The sequence below is a fragment of the Malaclemys terrapin genome, chromosome 8 (assembly GCF_027887155.1).
Source record: "Malaclemys terrapin pileata isolate rMalTer1 chromosome 8, rMalTer1.hap1, whole genome shotgun sequence".
NCBI lineage: Eukaryota > Metazoa > Chordata > Testudines > Emydidae > Malaclemys > Malaclemys terrapin.
In genome coordinates this window covers 14,933,643-14,950,352 of record NC_071512.1, presented here as the reverse complement: position 1 = coordinate 14,950,352, position 16,710 = coordinate 14,933,643, and the positions used below count along the sequence as shown (strand labels likewise).

At 46.4% G+C, this 16,710-nt stretch overlaps 1 long non-coding RNA gene across 2 annotated transcripts in view; it reads right to left on the bottom strand.

Annotated features, from left to right (window-relative positions):
* Positions 1–1,220: 1,220 nt before the first annotated feature.
* Positions 1,221–16,710, bottom strand: part of LOC128841442 (uncharacterized) — an 80,178-nt gene continuing 64,688 nt past the window's right edge. Inside the window, exons 2-3 of one of the 2 annotated variants that reach the window (XR_008445840.1) lie at positions 5,389–7,368; positions 1,221–4,271 (exon numbers count right to left, since the gene is read on the bottom strand). This is a non-coding gene — a long non-coding RNA (uncharacterized LOC128841442). The remainder of the gene's footprint in view (positions 4,272–5,388; positions 7,369–16,710) is intronic. The other variant, XR_008445839.1, reaches the window with a different exon arrangement.

Sequence of the window (16,710 nt, the reverse complement as noted above, 5' to 3'; positions counted from 1 at the left end):
TATATCTTTTTTGAGATGAGGAGACCACATCTGTACGCAGTATTCGAGATGAGGGCGTACCGTCGATTTATATAAGGGCAATAATATATTCTCAGTCTTATTCTCTATCCCCTTTTTAATGATTCCTAACATCCTGTTTGCTTTTTTGACCGCCTCTGCACGCTGCGTGGACATTTTCAGAGAACTATCCACGATGACTCCAATTGTTGACAGGAGAGTTCTCTCCCATCGGTTTAGAGCAGCTCCACTGGAGAATTTACATCAGTGCAGCTGCATCGGTTCAGGTATGCCGCTGTACGTGCTCTGGTATATCCTAAGCTTCAGATTTGGGTTTCACCATCAGTTCTGGGGCAGAGTTCCTGTGTGATCTCAGCTTCCCCCTTTGTCAACTGGGGATAATACTTCCTTAAATCACTAGATGTTGGTGTGGAGTAAATCATCATTGTTTGTAATAATCGTGGGATCCAGTAGGAAGGCGCTGTATAAATTCAAAGGATTACAATATTATTGAGGAATTTCATACTCACTCTATTAACAATTTAGGACCTAAAACAGCTTACATTGTTTTCCAAAACACATTTCAAGTGAAAAACAAAAAGCTGAGAATCAATGTTTTACAAATCCCCATATTCCCAAATCCACTTCCATTGTTCATGCTGCAATGTGTTCTGTTCTAGAATCCTCGCAAGGGAAACAACCGAATAGAACCTGGGTGAGCGAGGGGCCCACTTTAACAGGCTGTCACCCAAATGTGATTAAAAAGGTCTCCTTTCACCCAGCCTTTCACCTTGTTACACAAAAACACACTAGTGATCACTAGGAAAGGAAACTCAGAAAAGGAGCAGGAGCCTGTATGGAGCTTTGCGAACATATTATTGCCAGAGCATTTTAGGGTTTTTCCATGTCCCTGCTATGCTCAGTCTGGGCTGTAACCTTAGCTGGTATAAACTGGAGGTGATTGACACCACCTGAAGACCTGGCCCTCAATGTGTAGCTAAAAGGAAGGCTTCATCAAGCTTTGATGGCAGCAGCCAGGGGTGTTGGGAAGTCTCTCAAATTGTTCTGTGTCCCCTAACATTTCTCTCAGTGGTTAAGGTCTTGTGGGAGTGATGGTCCCCCAGTGTTTTAACGCCTGTGGGGTCTATCCCTGGGATTGTAATAATCTCAATAATCTTGTGACAGTGCAAGACACAAACAGAGAGCCCACACTCACAAAGGTGTGTTTGTAAGATAATTAACTTTATTTCCTAGGCCTAATCATACCAAACAGATCAGGGACCACTGTGGCTACCGTTACCATTATGAGCTAGATCCTCAGATGGTATAAATTAGCATAGCTTCATTACAGTTAATAGAGCTGCATCGATTTGCATGATATGAGGATCTGGCCAGTTACATCTACATCTACAAGAATTACCTAAAGTCACTATGGGGAGCTCTTCTTTCTATGGTTTGCATTCACTCAACAGCCAGGTGTCTCATTAACAAGGTGGATCACTGAAGGCAAAAGCCATTCCATAGAAGAACAAACATGGGAATATTTAATTTAGCACAGGTCTTTACTTTGTTTTGGGCAGGGAAAGGCCTTGCTAAGTGCCATTGCTTTTGCCAACGCTTTCCTAAGGCCAAATCTACACACTACAAAGTTACGTCGGCATACAGCCGCCAACGTTTGTATATTGCTCGGTCACATGGCTACTTGTGTCAGCACTGTGACTACTCACCAGGCATGCTTGTGTTAATGCAAAGTGCAGTGCACTACGGGAGCATATTCCAAAGTGCCATGCTCTGCCATCTGGCACCATGCCATATTGGCCATTTTTGCAATGTGTTGTGAGATAGTAATGACTCATCCGGGGATCTCTGGGAGCTAGGGGTTACGTTCCCAGCAGATAACTTTCTCCATCCCATCATGCCATCCAGAGCCCATAATTTTCAAACCTTTTTAAACGCCCCCCTCCCAAACTTGCATGACACTTTTCAGTCTCTGCCATCTCTGGCTGAAGCCCAGAGTCTGCAAAGCTCTATAATGTTCTTGTGAATGACACACACTTCTCCTGTATTCAGGGCCGGTGCAACCCATTAGGCGACCTAGGCGGGTGCCTAGGGCCCTACAATTTGGGAGGCGGCGACCGTGGCGGTATTTCGGCGGCGGGACCTTCCGCTGCCTCTGTGGGGGGTGGCATTTCGGGGCGGGATTTTCCGCTGCCTAGGGCGGAAGAAAAGCTGGTGGCGCTCCTGCCTGTATTTGAAGACCTCCAGGAAGCACAATAACCAGGAACATGATAATTTCTTTGAGGACAGTTTGCTGAGGGACATAGTGAAAAACAATTCAAGGTTGTTGGTGACTTTCACAGAGCAGCTGCAGATGATGGAGTGCTGCTTCTGGACCCGAGCAAAAAGCACTGACTGGCAGAATCGTATCATAATGCAGGTTTGGGACAATGCACAGTGGCGGTAGAACTTTTGGCTGCACAAGGCCATATGACTGGATCTGTGCACTGAGTTCTCCCCAGCCCTTCAGTGCATGGACAGCAGAATGAGAGCTGCATCAGCAATGGAGAAGTGAGTGGTGATCACACTCTGAAAGCTTGCAATACCAGATTGCTGCTGGTCAGTGAGAAATCATTTTAGAGTTGGAAAATACACAGTGGGGCCATTGTTATGCAAGTGCATAGAACCATTAATTATCTCCTGCTATGCAGGCCTGTAACTCTTGGCAATGTGCAGGACATAGTGGGTGGATTTGCAGCAGTGAGCGTTCCTGAACAGTGGTGGGGCGATAGGCAGCATGCAACTCTCTATTCTGGCACCAGCCTATCTTGCCACAGAGTACAACAGAAAAGGAAACTTTTCTATGGTTATGCACGTCTAGGTGAATCACTGGGGTGGCTTCACCGACATCAGTGTCGGTTGGTCAGAGAAGATGCATGACACTCGTATCTTTAAGAACACACGGTTGTTCAGAAATCTGCAAGTAGGGACATTCTTTCCTGACCAGTGAATTACCACTGGTGATATTGAAATGCCAATAATGATGCTAGAGGACCCAGCCTAACCCTTGCTCTTGAAGCTATACACTGGCTACCTGGACAGCACCAAGGAAAGATTCAATTACCAGCTCAGCAGGTGCAGAATGACAGTTGAATGTGCTTTTGGTAGATTGAAGGGATGCTGGCAGTGTCTACTCACTAGTTTGGAGCTCAGTGAGAAAAATATCCCAATGTTTATAGCTGCCTCTTGTGTCCTGCATAATATCTATGAGGCCATGGGGGAAAAGCTGCCACCAGGGTGGAGGGCAGACGTGAAGCAGCTGCTGACTGACTCTGAACAGCCAGACTCATGGTTCATAACAAGACCCCACTATGGAAATATGCAGTTGAGAGCAGCTTTGAAACAGCACTTGAACTGTCAGCCACAGTACTGGTCTGTGGGCCTAGATCTTTACGGGTTGCTTGAAGTGCTTACTGTACATTTATGAATATAACTGGGTGTTTTTCTGTAGCTATGAATTCTATGATGCTTGGCGTGTATTTACAAATACTGTCTGCTTTGTGTACCACTATGCATTCTGCAATGTTTGTTGAGAACTAATAGAGGTGATTTGATTCTCCAAAAAACGCAAGTTGAGTGGGAAAAAAGAAACAATGCTGCAGAAAATCAATGTGCAAAAACCAGAAAACACATAGGCCCTGTTACACAAGTTTTTAACATAACGGGGTGAAAGTTTAAAATTATAAACATGTGTGTCCTGTTGAGGAAACAAGCATAGTCCAGTGTGGCTACACATACACCTGCCGTGGTTCTCACAGGTCAGTGTATGTAAAGCTGTGGTTTTCCTTACTGTCCCTGGCATGGAGTGGAAGGGGTAAGGATGTGCCCTGTGATGCCATGTGGTATATTAGGAGTTGCAAGGAGCAGCGACCATGGAATTCTCCAAGGACTGCAAAAGATGGACAGGTCTGGGATTTCTGGACCCGTAGGTCAATCAGGGCCTGCAGCACTTGAATTTGCTGACTGAGAAGACCTACTACATTCTGCTACATTTCCTGCTGCAACTCCTGGAGCCTTTTACTTGTTCTCTCTTTCCTTCTCCATGCTGTTCGTCACGCTGGCTCTCCAAGCCCTTTGTTCATGGTCTGATGCCTCACTGGCTTGCAGGATCTCACAAATCATGTCCTCCCTCATTCTCTTCTTTCTCCTCCTCTTCAGGGTCAGGTGTTCTGCTGGCAAGGAGGGGGCATCCCTCAAGGCCACCCTGCCGAAAGCTGCTGATAAAAACAGACAGATGTGCCACTGGATTTACGGTCACAAGAGAAAGGGAAAGATAAATTTCAAAACTCTTCCCATATACACTTTTAATAAGCTATGCTTATCGACACTTCAGCTTTGGAGTGCCTCTGCACAGCACTGCTCTCCAATCCCAGACGTGGTGAGTACAGCCTGTCAGGGATGTGGGGGGCTGGAGGAGAGGAAGGATTTTGTGTGTCCTTAAGGTATAAAAAAGACACTTACTTTTTTCCATAACTGGTGTTCTTCGAGATGTGTTGCTCATGTCCATTCCATATTAGGTGTGTGTGCTCACCACATGCACTGGTACCGGAAGTTTTTCCCTCAGCAGGATCCGTAGGGGACCAGCTCTGGCACCCTCTGGAGTGGTGCCCACATGGCGTGGTATAAGGGGCACCGCCGGCTCTCCCCACTCTCAGTTCCTTCTTGCCGGAAACTCCAACAGTGGGGAAGGAGGGCGGGTTGTGGAATGAGCATGAGCAACACATCTCGAAGAACACCAGTTACGGAAAAGGTAACTGTTTTTTCTCTAACCCTCTTGCTTCTGTGCTTCTCTGTCATGACTGACACTCATCTCCTATGCCTGAGCACGGCCTGCCATTGGCACCCAGCAGTGCAAGGGTATTGATTGGCAGTTTTCCACAGGCTGTGGGGATTCTAGCTAATATCCAACTCCCCAGGGTCACAAAGGCACAGAGAACACAGCTGCTGATGGACCATATGATGCTAGTCTGTTTACTGCAATGGTGCCAGCTAAATTTATCACACATGGTGTGGGAAAGTCTCTTACCATGGGGGAAGAAATAAGGCTGCCATCACTAGAAACTTATGGAAGAGGATTACAGAGTATCTCTCAGGAGGATAAAAGAGACATCCCTATGTACATAAACACAGTGCTCTGCGTGTCCCCTTTCTCCACCTAACCCAACAAGAAAATGAAAAGCAGATGCCAACTCTACCTCTGTTGTACCTCTGTCTCTTCTTATACAAGTAAAACAATGAAAAGTCGATACCTTTGTCTTGTTAACTTGGGGCCTGGCCGGGTGCCATCTTTAAAAGTAAACATTGTAAGGGAAAAAAATGTATGCGTACACTTACCTGAGTTCTCTTCCCCCTTCATTAGGCTCATCTGTGCTCGCCTGGTAGGACTTGGTAGACTTTGGTGGAGCCTCAAACAGCTCCTGGCTCACAGCATGGCTGGAGTCCCCTGCTATGTCTCCCCCATCCCATCCTCCTCCTCGCCATTCACAGCTGGGGTCTTGGGCTCCCATGAGGAATCCACAGTGGTCTGTGGGTTGCTGGTGAGGTCTCTACCATGGATGGCATGCAGTTCCTTGTAGAAGTGGTAGGTCTGTGGCGCAGCACCAGATCCATCATTGGCCTCCCTGGCCTTGTGATATTCCTGGCAAAGTTCCTTCGCGTTTACACAGCACTGCTGCTGATCCCTGTCATAACCCTTTCCCTGCACCCCCCCATGCAATCTGCTCAGGGATGTCCACATTTCTACAGCTGGTCCGTGCCCAGGAAATCCAATACTTTCTGTCTACTCCAGGCAGGACTGTGTCTAGTACGTCTGTGTGCATGGAGCTGGCATGGTCAGTTAGGCAAGGCAACTGCATGTAACAAAGGTGAGCTGTGTGTGCTCGCCAAGCTGGGCAATCAGGAAGAGGCATTTCGAAAGCACACAGGGGGAGTTAAGTGGGGAGCAGGGCCGGCTCCAGGACTTTTGCCACCCCAAGCGGCGGCGGGGGGCGGAGGGGGGGAGTCGCGATCACAATCAGCAGCAGCTTCACCACGCCGCTTCATTCTTCGGCGGCAGGTCCTTCCTTCTGAGAGGGACTGAGGGATTCGCTGCCGAATTGCCGCCAAAGAGCTGGACGTGCCGCTCCTTCCCGTTGGCCGCCCCAAGCACCTGCTTGCTGCGCTGGTGCCTGGAGCCGGCCCTGGTGTGTGTGTTTGTGTGTGTGTGTGTGTGTGTGTGGTTTCCAGTCTCTGTGACTCATAGGCAGCGGAGTTTAAAAATATAACCAGGGTGGTCACTGTCCATTGGGACAGCTGGTGGAGGTTGTTGGAATTGACACATGTCATGCAGTGGCTACACTCGCTCTGCATTGACCTCAGTAGGTCAACCATGGCTCTCTGCAGTTCGGGCAGGTGTTTTTACTGTGTCGCTGTACTGGGGCATTTACATCAGCCAGTGACAAATTTGAGTGTAGACACATGCGCAAATAGGCTGATCCAAGATGACTTGCATTGAACTAACTTTTTCGCGTAGACCAGGCCTAAGCACTCAGTACCAGACAAGCAAATTCAGCATGACCCTGAAGTCACAAGAAGTTCTTACTTTGGTTTTGATGTATCAGGATTTGGCTGTTAATGAAGTCATAGGAACAAGCCTGCCAGCAGAGTTAAAACAAAAGATGTCAGAAGGTCCAAGGTGAAGAAACTTTTTCAGCTCTTTTGTAATTTAGCTGCTTACAGGGGTCTATACCAAGTTGTTCAGAAATCATTCATCACGGCATGCAACCTAACAAATCCAGGACACCTGGCATTAGCCTGTCAGTTTCCAGTCAAACCTTTTGTTCAAAGCATAGTATGGAAGCCTGGTTATTCTTTGGCTGGAGAAGGCACAAAGTCATGGCAACAATAAGCACATGGGATTTTTACCAGGTCTGAGGAGATAAATACCACTTGGGTGAATTAGTGGAGATTATAATTCACCATAGAGTGTTAACTGTCAAGACAAAGTCGAGGGCCCTCTGAAAATAAGGCACCCAACAGATGTTTGTTTGCCCTCTGTATCTAGTTTTTAATTGTAGTTATCCAAGTGAGAGCCTGAGCCAAACTGATTCATCCAGTTTCCAGCATAAGGGTTGTTCTAGATGATTGACACGTGGGAGTTTAGAAATACAGGAGCAGAAGGGGGGGGATCATATTTTCCCTTATAGCTCCCAAATGGTGAATTATTCAGCTCCATTGCAAATGTGCTCTGCATCCGTGGTCCCACGAGGGCAAATTCTCAGGCCTACGTCTCCCCCCGTTTACTCTTCTGGATATACTTGAATTTTGTACTGAGCACTGTAAGAAAATGAGACAAAGTTAGTGTCTAATGGCACCCAGGAAATTGTACTGTTTCCAGCTCCTCCAGTGAAAACAATACTCTTGCTATTTCTTTCTCTGTTATGATGCATTCACTTCTTCACATGCTGGTTTCTGTTCTCCCCGCACAGTACAAATGCAGCCCCATTTGTTTTCTGTACTGTAGATTAGAGCTCTGGGTTTATTAATCATCTTGGGGACGTTTCATGTTTCTGCCTAGGTACTTCTATATCCCTCCAATTCCTATAATAACTGAAATCAGTGGGCGTTAGGCACCTACATACCTTTGAGGATCTGGGCTGAGTGCCTCCCCAAGATTAATACATTCATTCTGACACCATCCCCTGAGGGAGGCCAGTTCTATTGTCCCCAAGAGTCAAAAATCCCATGGGAGAGTATATACAGCAAGGAGCATGTTGCAGATTGGATCTGAATAGCCTGGGATGGCAGGCTACTCAGGTGGGGGCTAGCACTTTTCAAATGGCACTACATTTGAACAGGTTTTCTAAAGCAACACAGTCTTCCCTCTCCCCACCCCAGCTGGAGGCTGAAGTCTGTGGGAGAGCAGCCCTATGGCCTGAACTGCCTATGACCCCCAGCAATAGGGCAGGGATCATGAGTATTCAGATAGCAGCTCCCCGAGCTTTCTCCAGCTCCCCATATTCAGCTGTCAAAGGAGATTTGCTTTCCCTGTGATAAAGTTTCAAATACAGAAAAGAAATGGAGGAGTTTCAAACACTATCTAGCTTGTAAATAAAAACCAGCCAGCAGCGTCAGACTCTATCTCCTCCGCTTCCCACCAAGCTTGTCCCGGCTAACAGCTTGGAGTGTCATGAGGTGATTAATGGAGAGTTCAATGGAGGGGGGAGGTGTCTGAAGCACCAGAGCCTGGCTTTACAAGTACCGCTTCCACCTACAGCAGGGGTGGGCAAACTTTTTGGCCTGAGGGCCACACTGGGTTTCGGAAATTGTATGGAGGGCCGGGTAGGGGAGGCTGGGCCTCCCCAAACAGCCAGGCATGTCCTGGCCCCCACCCCGTATCCAGCCCCCTCTGCTTCTCGCCCCAATGCTCCCCGCAGACTCCTACCCCATCCAACCCCCTGTTGCCTGTCCCCTGATAGCCCCCAGAACCCCCACCCCTGACTGCCCCCCGCCACCCCATTCAACCCCTCCTCTCCTTCCTTACTGCCCCCCCCCGGGGCCCCTGCCCCCATTCAACCCCTGTTCCCTGCCCTCTGACCTCCACGACCCCTATCCACATCCCCGCCCCCTGACCACCACCCTGAACTCCCCTGTCCTCTATCCAACCCCCCCGCTCCCTGCTCCTTTACCGCGCTGCCTGGAGCACCGGTGGCTGGTGGCACTACAGCCATGCCTCACAGCACAAAGCACCAGATCAGGCCGGGCTCTGCAGCTGCGCTGCCCCAGGAGCTCACAGCCCCACCACCCAGAGCATTGCGCCAGTGGTGGGATGAGCTGAGGCTGCAGGGGAGGGGGAACAGCAGGGGAGGGGCCGGGGGCTAGCCTCCCAGGCCAGGAGCTCAGGGGCTGGGCAGGAGGGTCCCGTGGGTCAGATGTGGCCTGCGGGCCGTAGCTTTCCCACCTCTGATCTACAGTGATGTAGGCCATGAAGCCCATGCATCTCTATGTCAAGGGGAACATGAACCCACTAGGGGGGATTCTTCACTTTCTTAAGATCTGAGCCAGAGAGAAGCTGCACTGGCATCCCCACTCCCAGCTGGGGCAGTCCCCCTGACATAAGGGGCCTCTGACAGCTTTTCAACCCCTCCCTCCCTGCCTGTAAGGGCCCTGATGTAGGAGCCATTCTAGGGGCCAGAGGGACTATGTCTGTATCTCAGCCCTAATGACCTGCTGCAGCAGGAGCACAAGTCAGAGTACCACTCAGAGCTACTTTCACCAGTGCCAAAGGTTGAACCAGCTCCAGGCTAGGGGAGGCACGTTGCCACCCTGAACCAGGCTCTGCCCTGGTGCAGGGATACATTTAGGCCTCTGACTGCATGTGTGTCAGCGCTTGCTCAGATGCAGTTGCCCAGATTCTTTACGAGACGGTACCAGTACAAAAGCACATTTCAAACAGAAGGCGCCAGCGTGACAGGATGTCGCATTATGAGAGGAAGGTATATCCTAGGTCCTGACTCCCGCACAGGAAACCTCATCTGGCAGGAAAACAACACACGATGGGGCTTTCTGAAGCCTTCCTCTCAATAGCTCTGGCGGTTTCTTGCAGTTGTACATTGCAGGAACCCCACCTCTAACCTTCTACCGAGGCTGCTGCAGCTCTTCGGCGACAAGAGCGATTCTCTAGCTGCTCACACCTTTCCCACAAGCATCTCGAGGAGCCCTTCAATTAACAGCCTGCGCAGAGTTCAGCTTCCGCTTTCAACCCACCACAGAACTATCACATTCCCTTCACCACACACCATGAATTAGGTGTCTATTATTATCCCAGATAATCCTGATGGGATGGGTGTCGAAATGCAGAGAGGTTCAGCAGCTTGGCCGAAGTCACAGGATGTCAGTCTGTGGTAGAACCGGGAACACAACCAAGATCGCCTGACGACTCAGCTCATATTTCCGGTCTCTACAAGTCATTACCAATCTGATAACGGTACATACAGCCAGAAGAAAACACTAAGCTTGAATAAACATCCCAAATTAAGAAAAAAGTGCATCTTCAGGAGCCCAGAGCACCCCAACAAATCTGTTGTAGGAGCAAAAAGGACAAAAATAGTATGTTCCTGAAGAGTAGTAACTCTGAATCCATCCAAAGCAAACCGTTCTACGTTGTTGTTATTACTTATCTGTTTATGCTACTTGCAAGCCTGCCACGCAGAGCTGGTTGGGGGGAAAAAAAAAACCTCAACAAAATCAATTTGTTTGTGTCCATTTTCAGTGGAAAATTTTAACAATAAAAAAACCAAATAAACAATTTTTTTTAAGTTTTTGTTTGCTGAAGACTGAAAAAAATTGAAGAAAAGCCAATAAAAATAAATCATGGAAAGCAAAACAGTTTCCACACAAAAAAAAATAGTTTAGTTTAAAATTCAGTTCTCCATTGGAATTTTTTTTCCAGCCAGCCCTACTGCAAAGTACTTTTTGGGGAACACAGATCAAATCGTTGCTCCGAGGAGCTTACAGTCTGAATGGTTTTAACTCTGATCGGTTCATGATGAACCACACAATATGCAAAAATTATGCAAAAATAATGTGGAGATACAGGATAGCTAATCGGCCAAAAAAATTAACCAACCAAGACAATGACCCATTTGGAAAATCCTACATCAAAGACTGCAGCAATGTTTGATGTCTGAGCCATGCTCCATCCCAAATATAATCAGAAAAGACTGATATGCAACCACTGATTATTAATTGACTAACAATAGCCCAACAATCAACACACTCACCCCTACTCGGAGATGATACAGCTGCTACAGCGAGAGAATAGGTGGTTCTAGCAAGCAGTGAAAACTAATGATGTCCTCTCATCTCTGCCTGCTAGAAGCTAAAAGAATCCTTCCTGAAACACCCATTACTTTTGGATTGCTGATCCTTGGGCCACTAGAATGACTGTGGAGCCCAGAGTGAAATATTAGTAACTGAAGTTCAGGTCTGTACTTTCCCTGAGAGTCCTTGAGTTATATAAAGGCGATTAAAATAACATATATGTTGGCCAGTTTAACATTTATGTTACAGTGTCTGATCTTAAAACTGGGATGACAGTGTCACAGATTAAAATTTGGGCATTCCTCATTCCTGCTCCAACTACTAAACCACAACTCTCTCAAACTGGGAATTACCTATTGAAGGTAAATTTTGAAACAAAATATTTTTTAAAAATACAGACTATCAGCATAAGCCACACTTCTTCTTGATGTTGCTGAATCTTCCAAAGAAAAATTAGAATCAGTTAGAAATGCAAAAGGCCTGCTAGGTCATTGAATCCTTTCACACCAAAAGCAGGATATAGTCCATGAGAGATTGTACCAGAAACTCAATTGATACTATAACTTTGATCTTAACCACAATAACCAGCTCTTCCGTACACAATGCCTCCCAAAATATTACACAAAGGATGGATGAAATGATTTGGATAAAAATGATCCAAACCTTCCTCAGACCTCAACTAACCTTTCATTGAACCTGTATGGGGACACAACAAAGAGAGACATTACAGCAGACATGTCTAACCCGCGAAAAAAACACAGAAATTGGGCTTGTTTTGGCTTAATTGGCTTGTGAGTTGCTTGTTGGCTAGTTTTTGGCTTGTGGCTTGTTTGGCTTGTAGCTTGTTGCTTCTTCTTTTTGATCGGCTCCCGCCAAGAAGGGGCAAGGGGAGGAGGAGAGAGAGTCAGGGGTGCACAGCGGGCCCACCACAGTCCCAGACTGCAGGCTGTGGGGATCTAGTCACAGAGTGTTGGGGTTCTTAGGGATTGGTTTGTTTTGAAATGGGATTAGCTGGATTCTTGTCTTATTGTGAAAGTCAGGGTGCTTATTTACTCACGTGAAAGTTGGAAACTGTGCATTAGAGACGCACCTCTGTTCTGGTCCTGACCAGAAAAGTCGTTAAGAAATACTATCCCCACCCCACATTAGTCCCAGTTCCAGCCTAAATAGACAGTAAATACCCAAAACTCCCATCCTTGTTTTACAGACCAGAGATGATGAGGCTCAGATAAGCATCTGATCTTTAATGTCTATATCCATTCCAAGCCTCCGAACCATTCGATGTTTGCTTATGCCCCAAAAGTGACCATTTAATAAATGAGCTCAAGATGCAACATTCAACATCCAGCTCTGGGTTCAGATTTCAAACAGCTCCCTTTGGCCATCTATCTCTGAGGGTAAATATTTTTGGCAACTAGCCTGATCTCACTACTGCTCAGACAATCGGAAGCCTTTTTTTGTGTAAAACACTAACTTGCACTTCGTCCTTTATGGTCATTGCAGAGCTCAAGTCTTTGAAACTCAGATATGAAGATGTTAAAAGTTATTCCATAAATCACAGGCCATGTAAATTCTGCCTTCTCACGGCATGCCAGAGTCTAGCCAGGGTCTCTTGGGGTCTCTTAGGGGATTATCCTGTGCCTCGTAATCAAAATGTCTTCTTCTTCGGTGACTCTTGTATTCTTGAATGGGTGGGAAAATAGCTTCAGTGTGAAGTTCCTCTGCCAACTTCTGTGCACTCTTCAGAACGTTTTGAAATCCCTCATTTGACCGGTAAGACTGTAAGTATGACTTTGCTTTGTCCAGTTGTTCCATTGCTCCAGATATATCAAAGTCAACACCTTGGAGTCTCTTGCTTACAACATTTATTTCAAACAGTATGTCATGCCACAATACTAAGCCACACAGAAATTTGAAGTTATGTATGTTTCTGGTGATTCCATTTCCCTCTGCCACTGTTCTCCCACGAACAGTTCCTGTCATAGCATTATCCTCCATAATGACAACGATGGCATTATCTATCTTCCCAATTTGGTGTTTGATAGGCTTTATCGCCTCCACTTGACTTTCCCATCGTGTGGCACTCAGTGGTTTCAGTGTCAGAGAGGATGTTCCCAGTTGTTGCTTCAAAATTGGCCATCGATGAGTTGATGCAGGGAAAAATACATAGATGCTTTGAATTATATTAAAAAATTCAGCAGCCTCACTAGAAGCTGATGCTGCATCACTGACACCAAGTTCAATGAATGAGAACTGCATGGGACAAAAAAAGCTCAAGGGTTTAACTCTCAGATCCGTGTCTGCACTCCTCTGTTCTTTCCTCTCATGTTGGCACCATTATCGTAGCCCTGACCTCTCATGTCGGCTATCACAATTCCCATATCTTCCAGCTTTTTAAGAAGCACATTTGTCATACCGACAGGTTTCAGAGTAGCAGCCATGTTAGTCTGTATCCGCAAAAAGAACAGGAGTACTTGTGGAACCTTAGAGACTAACAAATTTATTTAAGCATAAGCTTTCGTGGGCTACAGCCTACTTCATCAGATGCATAGAATGGAACATATAGTATCTGATGAAATGGGCTGTAGCCCATGAAAGCTTATGCTCTAATAAATTTGTTAGTCTCTAAGGTGCCACAAGTACTCCTGTTCTATTTGTCATACCAGCTCCTGTAGTATCATCAATGTCAATAAATTCTAGAAAATGCTCTCTGACAGTCACCATTGCAGGGACATTTTCACTAGGTTCTGTTGTTGTTACAAAATGCACCATTAAAGTAATTTGTTCTGTATGGCTGATGTCAGGTGTGTTTGACTTTGTTGCCAGTAACTGTATGATCTCATTTTGAATTGTTTTTCCAAGGTAGTGGCCTGTGTACATTTCTTGGGTGGTGACTCTTTTTAGATGCTCCTGGAGTACAGCATCAAACTCAGCCATCAGCTCCACAATTTTAAGGAAGTTTCCATTGTTTGGCACATACAGCTGATCTGAAGTGCCACACAGTGCTAGGTTTTGGGTAGCAAGCATTCTCACAATGGCAATGAGCCTTTTCAGAACATTTTGCCAGTAAAGAGACTCTGATGCAATCTTCTCTTGATGGTGATCATCTATTGTGGCCTTTAACCTTAGTCTCATCTCAAGCTCTTTCCACCAATGGAATGCTCTCTGGTGATTTGCTGCCTTCTCATGACATGCCAGATTTCTAGCCAGATTTTTCCAGTTTGTTCCTGTAGAACCCAATGTGGCTGGAACATTAGACTGGAAGAGTTTGCAACAAAAACACTATGCAGCATTCTGGGTTTTTGAATACGTAAGCCATGGCCTCTCCATTTTGTCACCATTGGGGATTTCATGCCAGTAATGCATTGAATGGAAACTTTTATTTTCATTGTCTTTGGGGAACATGAAGTTTTTCACTTGCTGTGGCCCATGGAGTACAAGGAAGTCCCTCAAGCTACTGCTCAAGTGGGTCCTCAGTCCTGGATCATCTAGACTTCAAGAACTAAACTCAGCAGCAGCTGTTTCTTGCGCCTCCACCGCACTCTTCTCTGATCTACACTTTTCTTCAGGAATGTGCACGGTTACATCCATTTGAGATGGAGATATGGATGCTGCAGTAGCTGCCAGGTCACCTGCACTCTGACTAACTGGAAGATCAGACATCTCCTCACCACTCTCATTCTCACTGGGGCCGGAAGGCTCACCATGAACATTTGTGTCTATGTATCTCAGGACAGCTCCTTCCTGCTTAGATAGAAAAGCTTCCTTTGCTTTCTTTCTTTTTCTGAATGTTGCCCCAGAGGGGTGTTTTCTTCTTTCACTCATGACTGCTGTTCTGTGCCAGCTGTAGTGGCTCTCAACACTCAATTGAAGGGGACAATAAGCAGGCTGGTAGCAGGGCCTGGGTGAGGGAAGATATCACCATCTTAAGGGCCTAACCGGCTCCTACTACTTCAGTTGACTGCCTGTACTCCTCAAGTGGGTTCATGGAAGCAGCAGGAAACAGGAAGCTCCCTGAGAAGCTGATGTTAATCAGTCCAGGCTCCTGGGGGTGCTAGAGAGGTCCATAAGAGTCTCCTCCTCCTGTCTCTCCCTGCAGCTCCTGCTGCTTTCTGTTATCCCTCTCACCTTTTCTCCTACCTGCCTGTTATGTCTCTTGTGCCCTCCTTCCTCCAGTACAGCACTCCACCATCTCTCTGCATCTAGAGCAGAGAGAATACATATGCACCAGCAGCAGACACAATTTTCTACACTCTGGGTCCTAGTGGCGCGTCTCCCCCTCCCCCCCCCACACACAGTCTGGCACCTGAGGTGGCCGCCTCAGTTCACCTCATGTTAAGGCCAGCCCTGAGCTGATCCTGAGCAGAAGTGAACAGTATTGTGGGAAAGACATAATACAACTTGGTTCACATAATTGCCTGCATGCTCTTTGTGATACAATATTAATGTATCATTGGTATGGCCTAACATTGGTATGGCCTAACACCATCTTTCAAGCACTGCACCTCTAACAGAGGTCATTGTGCTTTTTTGCTGCAGCTGGGAGCAGTCTGCTCTCGGAAAGATACCAAGATTCTAATGCTACTCTGAGACCAGTTCCCAGGAAACTCTAGGTGTTGAGCAGCCATTGCTGTCTCAAACACAAACACATTCACATTCACACACCAGCTACTAACTATACCTGCACTACTTCAGCCCAAGGAATGAAAAGCCCATTATCAGTCTCAGCCTCTGGTCTCCTATGTCACATCTCATGGTGCTGTAGCCAAAGAATCAGGCCAGCAAATCAGATCCTTTCAGATCGCAGTATCAGCATATTAAAGTGGATTGATGCAGTTCTGAGCATTCCTAATTGACCAAACTAAGCAATTAAAGCATCATTTCAGTCTGCAGAAAAATACAATGGGCATACTTCTGTCCTCATTTACGCGGGTGCAAATCAGGAATAATTCCACTGATGTCAACGATGTTCCACTGGTGTAAGCCAGTGGAAGTGAATCAGAACAGATCAGAGTTCCCTTGTGACTCAGCATTTCATATCCACTCCTGTGATGACTGATGACCAATGGAAGCACATTTTCCTAGTGCAGAACTTCTAAACTCTGTAGAAGAAAGCCAAGCCATGGAGGTCTTCTGTTTCATAAGAAAAGTCTCATACTTCAAAGAACTGGTGTGTGAAATATAGCAAGAAAACTATTCAGATATGAAGAGCTGTAACTGAACAAAGAAAGAATTAAAGATCAGTGGGAAAGCAGTATATAATAGCGATGCTTCTCTCACCTTATTCTTAGCTGACTTGCCTAAACTCTATGTGCTCTGTGAGAGATGTCTGGTGCTTTTAGGAAACTAAAATATTTTTTCTTCATTAATGAGAACCCGCTAGCATAGGACAAGAGTTCCATGGTGGGAGAACAAGTTGGGAGCTATCCAGAGAGATGCTTTCAGCTTGTTCCAAAATCCTAGCATTTGCTCTAGCACTCCGCTGTAAATCCAGGAAGCTACAGTACAGACCGACAGGGCTGACGAAACATGTCTTAATTATCCCCTCAGAATGGTTAACCAGCTTTGTAACAGCTGCTGGGCCAACTGCACAGACATCTGTTAAAGAAGCATAAATCTCCCGCAACAAAGCCTTCCCTATAGGATTTAATGCTAACCTTCTTCTCATGAGGGTTTGGTATCAAGCAACCAAGGAAAAGAAAGTCATGTGTTTTTTTTATATATTCAGTAAAGCAAGGTGTCTTTTTGGTGCTTTTAATATTAGGGTGGAAGGAGGAGTGTTTGATGGGACAAATCTTGCACAATTAGAAAGGCTTAGACAGCACACGGGAGGGCTGCTACGTGTGAAGAGTACTG